General features: G+C 46.6%; 2 protein-coding genes across 5 annotated transcripts in view; one reads left to right on the top strand and one right to left on the bottom strand.

Annotated features, from left to right (window-relative positions):
* Window positions 1–12,259, bottom strand: part of LOC119401386 (protein transport protein Sec24A) — a 651,765-nt gene that overhangs the window by 257,536 nt on the left and 381,970 nt on the right. The gene's annotated exons all lie outside the window — the stretch shown is intronic.
* LOC119401340 (elongation of very long chain fatty acids protein 6) overlaps window positions 1–12,259 on the top strand; it is a 118,615-nt gene that overhangs the window by 42,879 nt on the left and 63,477 nt on the right. The gene's annotated exons all lie outside the window — the stretch shown is intronic.

Below are 12,259 nucleotides of genomic sequence, written 5' to 3'. Positions count from 1 at the left end.
GCCGGGCAGTAAGGTTGAAAAATCGCAGGCCATAACAAAAAAGAAAAAAAAGGATCCTCGACGGATTAGCAGGTCCTGAATGCTTTTTTTTTTAATTTTCTAAACACACAAAAAAAATAAAACTAATGCATAGCTTGCGCGTACAAGTTTCCGTATTATGCATGGCGCAATCCAAGTCCGTGATCTGAAGTTGTGAGCGGGTTCTACCCGGCTTAGCTCGTATTTTGGTGCTACGTAGACTGCATAGTTATCGACAAGTTTCAAATGAAAAATCAAACTCTTCGTGAAGGCCGCCAGTCGATCGTTAAACTTTCGCAAACGCTTTCGAGAAATCCGGCATCATTTCCTCCTGTGGCGCAAATATGTGAACGTCAGTCGCGTGTACTAACTGCCGATTTCTATACTTTTGACGAGAGAGAGAGAGAGAGAAAGGTTAAGTGAAAGGCAGGGAAGTTAACCATAAGTTTTTCGGTTTGCTACCCTGCATCGGGGAAGGGGGGGATGGAAAGGTAAGGAAGGGAAAAAAGAGTAAGAAAAAAAAAAACGGACGCACACTCAAGCACGGGAGCATCATAGTCGTAAAACGTAGCGAGGTCGGTTGAGCGGAGAAACTTCAGCAGCGCCTTCGTCGCTTTCTGGTTGGAAGCTAGAACGTTCCGGCACTCCAAAATTGATTGTTCAGAAAGCGGCTGGTCATCATCGAGGCGTGCTAGCGTTGCTGAGAGCTGTTGTCTCTGGGAGCTGTAGTGAGGACAATGACACAGGACGTGCGCAATGGTTTCCTCGCTGCCACAGTGAGCACATGCAGCACTGTCTGCCATTCCGATTCGGTAAGGAACAGCTTTGCTTACTTTTGACGAGCTTATAATATATACTCTTAGGGTGCAGAGATGAAGCAAAATTTCCCGCAGTCCTTCGTTACTCTTATAACGTGAGCCGTAGCGCTGATCGCGAGGTGGCACGAACCGATTTTAAGTAAACGAAGAATTCGAGTAGGCGCGGCGGTCAACGGTAACGACCAATAGTATAACAAAAGCTTGGTGTTGTGGCGAGCGGGTGATGTAACCCGGTGATGTAGCTGTCCACCACGGAATCGCTCAACGATGGACGGTGTCTTGCCAGAAACATCTATAGTTTTCAGTTTCATAAGTTTATTTATCAAGTTTGGACTAAACCAGCGCGTTGGCTCTAAAACTCCGTTCCAAAAGTTTATTTCTCGACGAAATTGTTGGCCGTGCTCCAGAGGTGATACACGCTGCGACAAACATTAAGGGGTGCCTGGTGGCCCGTATACACGCAGCAGCTTTCATACCTATCTAACACAAAACTTAAGTAGGCATGAACGCTTCTGCGTCTACGGGCCTTTGAGGAGCCCTCCGCTACGGCGCCTCTCATAATCATATCATGGTTTTGGGACGTTAAACCCGAGATATTATTATTATTATTATTATTATTATTATTATTATTATTATTATTATTATTATTATTATTATTATTATTATTATTATTATTATTATATTATTATTATTATTGCGTATACGGGCCACCAGTCATATGTCGATTAGAGTGTACCCTAACGCAAGTAAACAGTTTTCTTGCGTGTGTTGCGGACATTCATTCAGGAACCGACAGATGAGGCCGCCACGCGGTGGTACAGCGCTTGCGGCCTGAATGTCCAACGAGACGGAATGTACAACGAGACTGAATGTCCAATAGTGGACATTCAGTCTCGTTGGACATTTCGTCTCGTTGGACATTCAGTCTCGTTGGACATTTCGTCTCGTTGGACATTTGTCTCGGTGGGACATTCAGTCTCGTTGGACATTCAGTCTCGTTGGGCATACAGTCTCGTTGGGCATTCCGTCTCGTTGGGCATTCCGTCTCGGTTGGACATTCAGGTCTCGGTTGGACATTCAGTCTCGTTGGACATACAGTCTCGTTGGACATCAGTCTCAGTTGGACATTCCGTCTCGTTGGACATTCCGTCCCGGTCACAAATTTCACTTTTCCGTTTCGTTCCACACATCCCAATATTTGCCTGTGAAAATTTCCGAATGTGCCCTAACATTTGCGACGTGCGTGAAAATTCGTTTCGTCGTGATAGGACGTGGCGCTGAGACTGCGTATTACGCACGGCAAGGATATATATATATATATATATATATATATATATATATATATATATATATATATATATTATATATATATATATATAGAGAGAGAGAGAGAGAGAGAGAGAGAGAGAGAGAGGAGGGAGAGAGAGAGGAGGGAGACAGATAGAAAGCGCAAGGACACGAGGGAATAAAATAGGAAACAAGACGCAAAAAAGAAGTATTCAAAAATAAGAAAAAAAAATTTGAAGAGCTCCCTTTTGCACCCGTTTGCTGTGTTCATATAACTTGATGCCTTTTCAACAAATGGAGTTGAAAGTTTGCGCTTTTCATGCTTTTGTTATGTGCGTCCTCCCTAAAAATATGTACCTGTAACTTTACTACAGTTTAACAATTATGCACAACCAAATAGCCCGGTACCTCACCTTGTTGAGTAATCGATTAGCTTTCAGTTTTTTCTCGGTAATCAGTTAGTTTTTTTTAAAAAGGTAATTGTAATCGCTGACGCTCTTTCACTGTAATGCGTACAAGTCTGTTCCCGACCCAGTTTTTTTTTTTTTTTTCACTTGAGCTTCACAGCACTAATATCGACATCATTGGAAGAGTAATAGAAAAGCTCGTGTTCAGGCCGGTTCTGAAAGTCCTCAAATGATTTTAAACATCATAAAAACGGTTTTTATTGTCACCAACGGATTACCTGTATGCTATGTGTTGTAATGGAAAATTATTCACGCGAAGCACTTTGCAAAACGCGAGCAAGATTGGCTACTTCGGCAATAAGCTCAGAAAAAATGAGCAGTTCGCAGCGGATGGCCTGATGCTCTCTTGACTGGCCCGGTGCAGCTCATTGCACGTCACTCTAATGTGGTGTGACGTCACTAAAACTTTCGTTACGCTTCCTACACACTGACGTCGGTGTCAGTCGCGCTAGCGATGGTTCTCGATCGCGAGAATGAGCATTTATACAGACTTTGGAAGTGAATTAAGATATATTCTAAACGTTTGCTGCGTGCAATACTTCGTGCTGTGCGTCCTTGCTTACAGAGAAAGCCTACAGCAGGCTTTTTATAGCCTCAAAATTTGGTGACACCACCTCTTTAACAGCATCTTTCCTAGACCGGCCTGCAGTTCTCTTGTAGCCGAAATGCCATGACATGTTTCCATCAAGGTAGTCAAAACTAAAACTGATATCCCACACTCAGCATGCTTCATAATCATTTCGTGGTTCTGGCGCGTAAAGCCCAAGAATTTAATTTTAAAGGAAAATTTCCTCCCTAGCTTCTTCGACCCGCATTCTTTAAGAGGAAAGAAGAATTGTTCTAGGGGCTTGTAGAAAGCCAACAATCAAGCCAAGGAAAGCATAGGTACGTTATTTGTTTTTTAACTGTAGCGTAATGAATATGACCTAAATTGAAAGGACTTAAATGGGACGAAAAAGCACACTTTCTTTCGGTGGGATTCGAACCCACAACTTTCGCATTACGCGTCTGATGCTCTAACAATTAAGCTACGACGGAGGGCGCTCCCTCGTCCACTTTGTTGGGTATTTACGTGAGCTTGATCCCTGGGAGTGTTAGCTAGCGCAAATCGTCGCCGTAATTATAAAATTGCGGGTTCGGATCCCACCGATGGAAAGGGTGTTTTTTTGTCTACTTGGATTCCTTTGCAAATGGGTTATAATTATTACATCGCAGTTAAAAAAAGCAACAAATAATGTCCCCAATGTTTTATTTGGCTTAATTGGCTGTTGGTTTTCTAACAAATAACCGAGTCTCTCGAACTATTCTTCTTTCGCACTTTCATAGCAAGGGATTCGTCCTGCCTCGTGACGCTTTCTGGCAAAAATAGTGTTTCACGCTCGCCGCCTTAGCTACGAGTGGCGCTGGTAACTCTCAGGGATTAAACGCAGATAGATACCGCACAGAGTGGACGAGGGAGCGCCCTCTCTCGTAATCCTTTAAGGGGCTGTGATGTCCGATTTATGACAAAGATAAAGAGGAACAGCAAAGTATGCAAACAACCAAAATAAAGCATTAAAGTAACATATTCAATATACATATGAAAACTAAAAATACCAAATAGAAATAAAACTAACAAAACTTGAAATTATGGTAAATGCAGTAAAGCGAATACGGAAACAAAAATACGACGCCCGACGCCACAGACAGTGAATATTTGCAAAACACACACAAAAAAATGCGATCTTCTGTTAGGCTATCTTAACCCAATGAATCAGTTTTCTGAGAAATTTCAAACGAGGACACGTTTATCTCTTCTAAATTGGACATTCCGTCTCGTTGGACATTCAGTCTCGTTGGACATTCCGTCTCGGTTGTACATTCAGTCTCGTTGGAGATTCCGTCTCGTTGTACATTCCGTCTCGTTGTACATTCCGTCTCGGTTGGACATTCAGTCTCGTTGTACATTCCGTCTCGTTGGAGATTCCGTCTCGTTGTACATTCCGTCTCGTTGTACATTCCGTCTCGGTTGGACATTCGGTCTCGTTGGACATTCAGTCTCGATGGACATTGTCTCGATGGACATTCCGTCTCGGTTGGACATTCCGTCTCGTTGGACATTCAGTCTCGCCGGTCACGTGACCCATTGGACATTCAGTCTCGTTGTACATTCCGTCTCGTTGGACATTCAGGCTCTGAATCGTGGTACAGTTGTTACGGTGGTCGGCCGATGACCCGAAAGTCGCGGGATCGAATCCCGGACGCGGCGGTCGCATTTCGATGGAGGGGAAATGCTGGAGGACCGTGCACATTAAAGAATCCCAGGTGGTCGAAATTTTCGGAGTCCTCCACTACGGCGTGCCTCATAACCATACAGCGGTTTTGGCACGTCAAACCTCGCAAGTTATTATTATTGAACGACAATTGAACACGCAGACAGGTAGCTCAACAGTAGATAAACATGTTACGGCATATGACGCTCATTGTGATGAATGTGCGTAATAACGGTGCGTTTTGCAACGGTGCTCCGAAATTTCAATATGTATAGGCGTTTCTGCATGCGTATACCGTCCGTCAGCATTCGGTGGCCGCGGCTGATGTCGAACTCGCAACATCATGCGAAGCAGCAGGACGCCAGAGCCGTTAGTTTGCTCTGGGCGGCACTTTGACAGACGCATGTTTCTATACCGGAGGCGTGAGGCGACGCATTGTATGTAGTGCAGGCCTTCGTGCGTTGCCTGAATTCTTGCTAGCATGCGCGCGTGCACTTGTCGCTGTAGGCGCGAGCGCGCGCCCGGCTTCACTTTCTACCAGTGCAGAGCCAGAAAGATATTTAAACGTGAGCGTGTACTACGTGTGCTGGAGCGAGAATTCGTATCGAAGTTTTTTTTTTTCTTTTTAACGTTATCGTGTTTTCCGGCAGCGGACACTGGCGTCATAAACCGTTATTCATCGTACGCGGGAGACGCGTAGCGCAGGAGCCTAAAGGGGCCCTGCAACACTTTTTTCAGCATGGTCAGAAATTACTGCCAATCGGTAGTCGAGGGCTCGAGGCTCCCGAGAACACGCGAGCCAAACATTATAGCGCAGCACGCGGCCGCCTGGGATTTACAACAAATTCTCAGTCAGCTGAAAATCGCTTCCTCTTCTCTCGACAAATGATGCTATTGACTCAAAATCGCTGCGTCACTGACACAAAATCCACGCCATTGGCTAATTTGAATATGGCGCTCGGTAGTTACTGCGGTCGCCGCGGGAGGCCGTCGCTTGCCTACGCGCGCGCGCGATCGCACTTAAAGCGCCCGTGGCGTCTACTCTGTTTGTTCCTCCTTGTGTCTTTGCGCTGCCCTCTCTAAACAGTACAGAAAGTACGTCGCGCGTTCGAAGAAAAAAAAATAAATAAAAGTTCTCAAGGTCACAAGGCGCGCGTGACGTACCCTCTTCCCCCGTGCCGCCCTTCCCTGCTTAGCTTCCAGCGGTTTCATCAGGACGAGAGAAGAGAGAAAGCAATTAGAGCGTGCGACAAATCTTTAATTCCGCTCGTACTGGACGGATTTTAAAATTTTTTTGCGGCGGTCGGTTCGTGAGGAAATAAGGCTCTTTCAGTGTAGCCATTCCATGGCTACTTGGAAAAGTGTTGCAGGGCCCCTTTAAGACGACGCTGCCTTCCTTTTAGTCGTTGTGCGTAATCTGTGGCTACGAAATGTCCAGTGTGGGGAAAGAGGAACAGAGATTAAGATGGCGTTTTCATGAACGAATGCACCTCAATATGATTGCAGGAAACGAAAAGATTGTACTAAGAACGGTGCTTTTCGGGTTCCTAAGTACTTTGGCCCTTCTCAGCGCAGAACATGGTCCTGGGATATACCGTATATCGACGTTCTTATCTCTTGCTAGTCAAAAAAAGAAAAAAAAGAAACATTGCTGCACGTTGTCATACCTTTTGTGCCAGTGGGGCATTGAAACGTTGATTTTTCAACATTAAATGACGAAACTTTGACAAGTGCTATTCAGATTTCGACATTTGAAGCTATCTTAGTGCGCAGGATACAGGAACATGAAGCAGAATTGCTCTTTGCTTCATCATAACGCACTCGACCCGCCGCGGTAGCCCAGGGGCTATGTTGTTGCGCTGATGACCTCGAGGTCTCGGGTTCGATCTCGAGCGCGGCTACTCCATTTCGATGGAGGCAAAATGCAAGATTGCCCGTACACTTAGCTCTATATAGGTGCATGTTAAAAACCCATAGTTGTTGACGTTAACGCGGAGTAGTCCCTCACTATAACGCGTGCCTCGTAATCACATCGTGATTTTCGCGCGCGAAACCCCATTATTTAATTTTAAATTCATTTTGTCACTAGTGGCTTCACTCACTCTTCCTCAGTCGCGTCGACTTTAACAGGAAGTACTTTTTCTTGCCATTTCTGTATCGTGTTGTCCTGCCAGCAACGATATCGCGGCGATAGCGTTCATGACCTCCTACGCAGACGCAGGGCTTCATTGATGAAGGCCTCTCCCCACACGCGTACACAGCGCGTAGTGAGGTCTGAATGCGAGCAGGAAATAAAAGGTATTAGCAGCTGGCACGTGAGGACCACGCTGAAACAATGGCTGTCGGAGCTCTCAAGTGGTTGTTGCATGCGGGCACACTTGCCGGGGATGGGAAGCAGAGATTAGCTGCCTCTTCGTTTATTATTCCGGTCCTCGCGGCCAGCTCGCAGGAGGTGGCATTCTTCGTTGCTTCCTTCCAAAGCTGGCGACCGGGCAGGAAAGGCGTCGGTGACCCCCTTTCTCTCGGCGGGGACTCGTGATCGCTTTAGGGGCCGCTCGCCTGATACTGGCTGCTCGGCGAGGACGCCAGTGTGTGTGCACGCCGGGCCAGCACCACCAATACGCCCCTCGGAAGTCGCGCCGCTGCTCTGGTTCTTCCAGCGTTCGGGTCGCATCCACACCTCGTCTGACGCTGCGGTGACTTGGAAGCGTTTGCAACGACCGTCCTCCGTGAGCCCAGACCGGTCGTCGCATCCTTTTGTTCGTCGAAGGAAGTACACTCTCGGGAGGAAAAAAGCGGCGCCAGCCTTCTTATTTTTTTCCCCGCTGCAGCTGAGCGTGGATCTCTGGGAGCTGCAGGCCCGTCGTTACTCTGCTCTCTTCCATTGTCGTCTGCTCGGGCGGGCCGTCCTGTCGTCTGCTGCCATCGAGAAGCCGGGTTCATCGCTCGGCCTCCGCTGTGTGCCATATCATACACAGCTAAGCGTTGCGCTTTCTCGACCCCCCGCAGCCCACCACGCGACACGAGACTATCTCTCTGTCACGACGCCGCCAGTGGCAGCCACGCGCGCGCCGTTCGTCAATCCTGTGAAGCAGCTGCCGCTTCTCTGCTGACAACTGCCAACGAGTCGTCACTGCAGCGTCTAAGGATTATACGGCGCCGGAGACAGATACTTGCGTCGGCTGTAGTTCAACGTGAGTACGCTGTTCTGCCTAGAGAATGTACTACGGAAGCTTATAGCTCGACCGAGTATGCGCGATGGTCGACAGGAGCGGAAATCGTAGCGTTGGATGTCTTTCTTTTTCTTCTCAGTTATCAAATACATGTAGCATGTTATGACGTGTGATGTTCCTTCCGTTGTCATACGTGCAGCATAACACGTCGGCAGTAAATGCCAAATATAGAACGCTGCAAGCATTTTAGCGCATGGCTTATCGCTTTGTATACGGTGGTGTCTGCAGGGTTGTGTCGCGCCATTCTTTATAAACTGTACCAAGCTTTTTTCGATGATTGGCCCTAATGTTTCAGCACATTAATAGGAAGATGCGCTTATATCCCTAAAGCTTGGCCATTGCGTTTTATTTAAACGTCTTCCGAAATGCGGAACTCAATTTCGAATTCTTGCCAAGAACGCACAGTAGCACAGAAGGTTTGTTTGCTAAATATTGCCATTGTAGAAATGAGGCCTAGAAAATACACAAGAGGATCACACTGATGGATATCCCCCCAAAAAAATTAAAAATGCGCGGGAGAGCCTATGGGATTTGCAAGATAGTAACAGAGCTCACGGGAAAGGACCGATGGAAGTAATTCGCTGCCGGGCTCAGAGACCACAATACGCCGCCTTAAACTAGATTTTGTGGGTTTCTTCAGCCGTGTACTTCTGCCATGTTTCATGAAGAGGCTTTATTTACAAGTGAGGCAAATTTTGCAACTAATGCACTTCCTTCATCTGAAGTTGGGAAGTAGCAAAAATGTAGCACAAACTGGTATCGCTACCTTTTTACTACTTGCCATCCGGGAGCACGACGAGATTGTGAACGCTCATCAGTTGGTGCTAGAAGTCCACATCGTTCAGTGCGTTCAATAAGGTTATTTGTGGTCGTCATTTTTTTTCTTTCGGATTTTTCGGGCGCGAACCTCTATTTTCCTCTCCTAGCCTGCACATGTAATAATGCTGCAGCATGAACTGCGAGAAGAAGAAGAAAAAAAAAAGGCATATATAGAGTGATAACAGACAGCTTCATCGAGTTTTCGTTGATCAGATGAAGTTCGAGGGTGTGTATATGCCCGTAAAAGCCTTCTCCGCGGAGCTTCGGGTCCAAACCTTTGTGTCCAAAACGGCGTTACTGATTACCGTTACGTCAATATTGTATGCATGTAGTTTTCAGCCGCGGATGGTCTGTAGACGCCGACCACTGTGCAGGTTGCGAGTTTGTCTTGACAAAAAAACGAAGAAGCTATCGCTTCGGCGTATATTAAAAGCCGTGGCTCCTGGAAACGAGAACGCAAGTTTCGCTTCCAAACACAGCCATGATTGTTTTATTTTATTTAGATTGAATGGTACTCGTCTTCGCAATGGGCAAACGTCTTCGGCGCGCAGACGTGAGAGTCGAGAAAAGGCACCTCGAAAGAAATCGTTCCCCTCCGCATTGAATCTGCATGCGCATGCATGACGTCATAATGCTGTGACATACCTTGACGGTATGGAGCAGTCCCGCGTTTCTGTTGAGTGTCCACCGACGCGTGAGGCACTATGGGGTTAAATATACGGGTTTTAATTGCACAGTCATGCCTATGTATGGACTTGCATTAATTAATGCGCTAGTACATGTTCAGTTTACCTGCCGAAGATTTCTTTCTGCTGATAGCAGTTTCATCGAGAGCGCAGGGACCGCGATTTATTTATTTATTATACACACAAATAAATACTACAGAGTGGAGTGGATGACCGGCAATGCAAAGGCCAAAATATCTAATTATACACAGTTGAGAATAGACCTCATGGTGATGATCATGAGCTGTTAAAATCGGTGCGGAAAGTTGGTTTCACCCTTTCCCTTTTCGTCGTACTCGAGAGCAAAAAAATAAAATAAAGGGAAAAGAAAAGACTTCTACAGTAACATGCCTACTTCGAGAAGGTGATATAGCTTCTGCGAAATGTAGTTCTTTCTCGAAACGGCGGGTGACAACTTTCATGAAACATTTCTATGCATTTCCACGCATACGGCAAGTTTAGAACAGCATCAAATTTAGGCAGGATTTGATTGTAGTTACGTCTTTCATTGCGGCTGTAATTGTATGCGGTACGAAACGGAGAAGATGAGGCCCGCTGTTTAAATTACAGTAACCTAACGCTTGCACGAACGCCATATGGCACACCCGTCTCTGTGGATTCGTTCCATAGTTCGGGGTCCAACAACATAACGACACTGCCTCGTACTGATTGCATCGCCCCCTGTAGCAACATGGCTAGCGATCACGCCTAAAGCGCGGTGCCATTCGGGTGTTTCCGATGATGCACGCCGAGAGAATAACTACGATGCACCCTTTTAAAGCTGCGGAGTGGCGGCGAGATTAGCGGGAGGTCATTCACATAGGCGAAAGCAAGCAGAAAATAACACACTAGCTTGGCACCTCACCAAGAGGGAACCGTATACGCTCCAAACGAGTGAGAGAGGAGCGGGTAAACATGAATGAACGAAGGTAAATATAGCGTGACACGCAATCGACACTCTCCGAAAGTGGCGTCGAGCAAAGTTATATTAAGTTGCTTGCTTCGACCTCAATTAACATGCGCTTATTCTTGTTTTATTGTTTTTCCCTATCGGCGAGCGCGCATGCAAATAGGTTGCCTTTCGGTCGTGCTATTTTACTTGTAGAGCGTCGGCCTTCGCTATACAGCCCTACACAGCCCGGCTTGGCAGATTTCCACCAGGAACGATATACTTGCGAAAGTCCAGCACAATTGGCCGCGTGGGTGACTGAAAGCTTTAAGTTATATTGCGTTGACTGGATGACCTGACTCGCTTCTGTAATAGCTGTCGCTTTAACGTACATCTCGGCAGCGCTGCAGACTTTATTTCCAGGCTTATCTTGTGTGTATACCTCAAAGTTATGCGATAGGCACGCTGCATGCCTACTGGACCCTTCGAAGACTAGAGGGAGAGATATTCTAGAAAAGTGGTGACGTAATAACTGCCTCACGGTGCACATCTCAACGGATTAAGACGCGAGAAAAGATATCTTCTTCTTATTGTAACTTAAGTTTAGATGCTACAGGTTATCGTTTCATAAAAAGTGAGTCCGAAAGAGAGAGAATTAAACGTATTTTTGGAAATAGAGAAAGAAATGTAGCGACACCTCCGTGCCTGTGTGTGTGTGTGTGTGTGTGTGTGTGTGTGTGTGTGTGTGTGTGTGTGTGTGTGTGTGTGTGTGTGTGTGTGTGTGTTGTGTGTGTGTGTGTGTATTGCGGTCTCGCGGGATAGATGACGTCATTTCTTTTTTCTGTTCACCTCTTCTTTTTCCTTCTGCACCACGCCTGCCCCCCCCCCCCCTTCTCTCTCTCATTTTCACATACGCCGCCTCAAGTATATACACTATCGTTACGCCGTTATTGCGACATTCCTGAGCGCAACCGGAAGCACTACGCCGTGTGCCCTTCGAATAAAAGAAATGCAGGTAACTGCCGGCGCAAAACGAGTTTGCAAAGGGCACGCACGAAATAGACGCACGAGAAAGATGCAGTGGCATTGCGGATTGGATGCGGGAGCAATGACGGAAAGAGAGAAAGAAGCCGATAGAAATAAGAGTGGTTGGGGAAGCTAGAAAATCTCTCTCTCTTTCAAAACCTCTTTCATTTGGGAGGAAGGGAAGGCTGCCAAACGGAGGCGAGGGTACTGCAGTATCTCTCTAAATATATGAAATTCTGCTCCGTTAGACACTTACGGACGATGGTGTATTTTGTCTCGACTTCAAGAATGCTGTGAAATGCAGTGTACACTCTGTTCCAGAAGCAAACACGACACTCGCTACACTGGGCTACTTGGTGAGATATCATTTTAACATATGGTGTAGTAGCGCAAATGCGACGGGGACAAAGAGGACAAGAAGCAAACACGACTGTAGCGAGTGTCGTGTTTGCTTCTTGCCCTCTTTGTCCCCGTCGCATTTGCGCTACTACACCATATGTTAAAATGATATCTCACCAACTAGCCCAGCTCTCAACCCTACTGTTCCAGAAGTTCCGTGCAGCAGAGCCAAGGCTACACGACCCTCGAGCGCAGGTTGTTGCGAAGCGAGATGTAGTGCCCCATATACGTAGCCCGTTGTTAGTCCTCATGACTTTTGCAAGCGGTCTCGTCGGAGGATTTTTACTTGAAGGCTTCTCTGCGTGTTGTAGCTGTGATTTGTATGA

This window comes from Rhipicephalus sanguineus, chromosome 1, assembly GCF_013339695.2.
Source record: "Rhipicephalus sanguineus isolate Rsan-2018 chromosome 1, BIME_Rsan_1.4, whole genome shotgun sequence".
NCBI lineage: Eukaryota > Metazoa > Arthropoda > Arachnida > Ixodida > Ixodidae > Rhipicephalus > Rhipicephalus sanguineus.
Note: the sequence above shows the minus strand (reverse complement) of the source record. Positions and strands in the feature narration are given on the sequence as shown.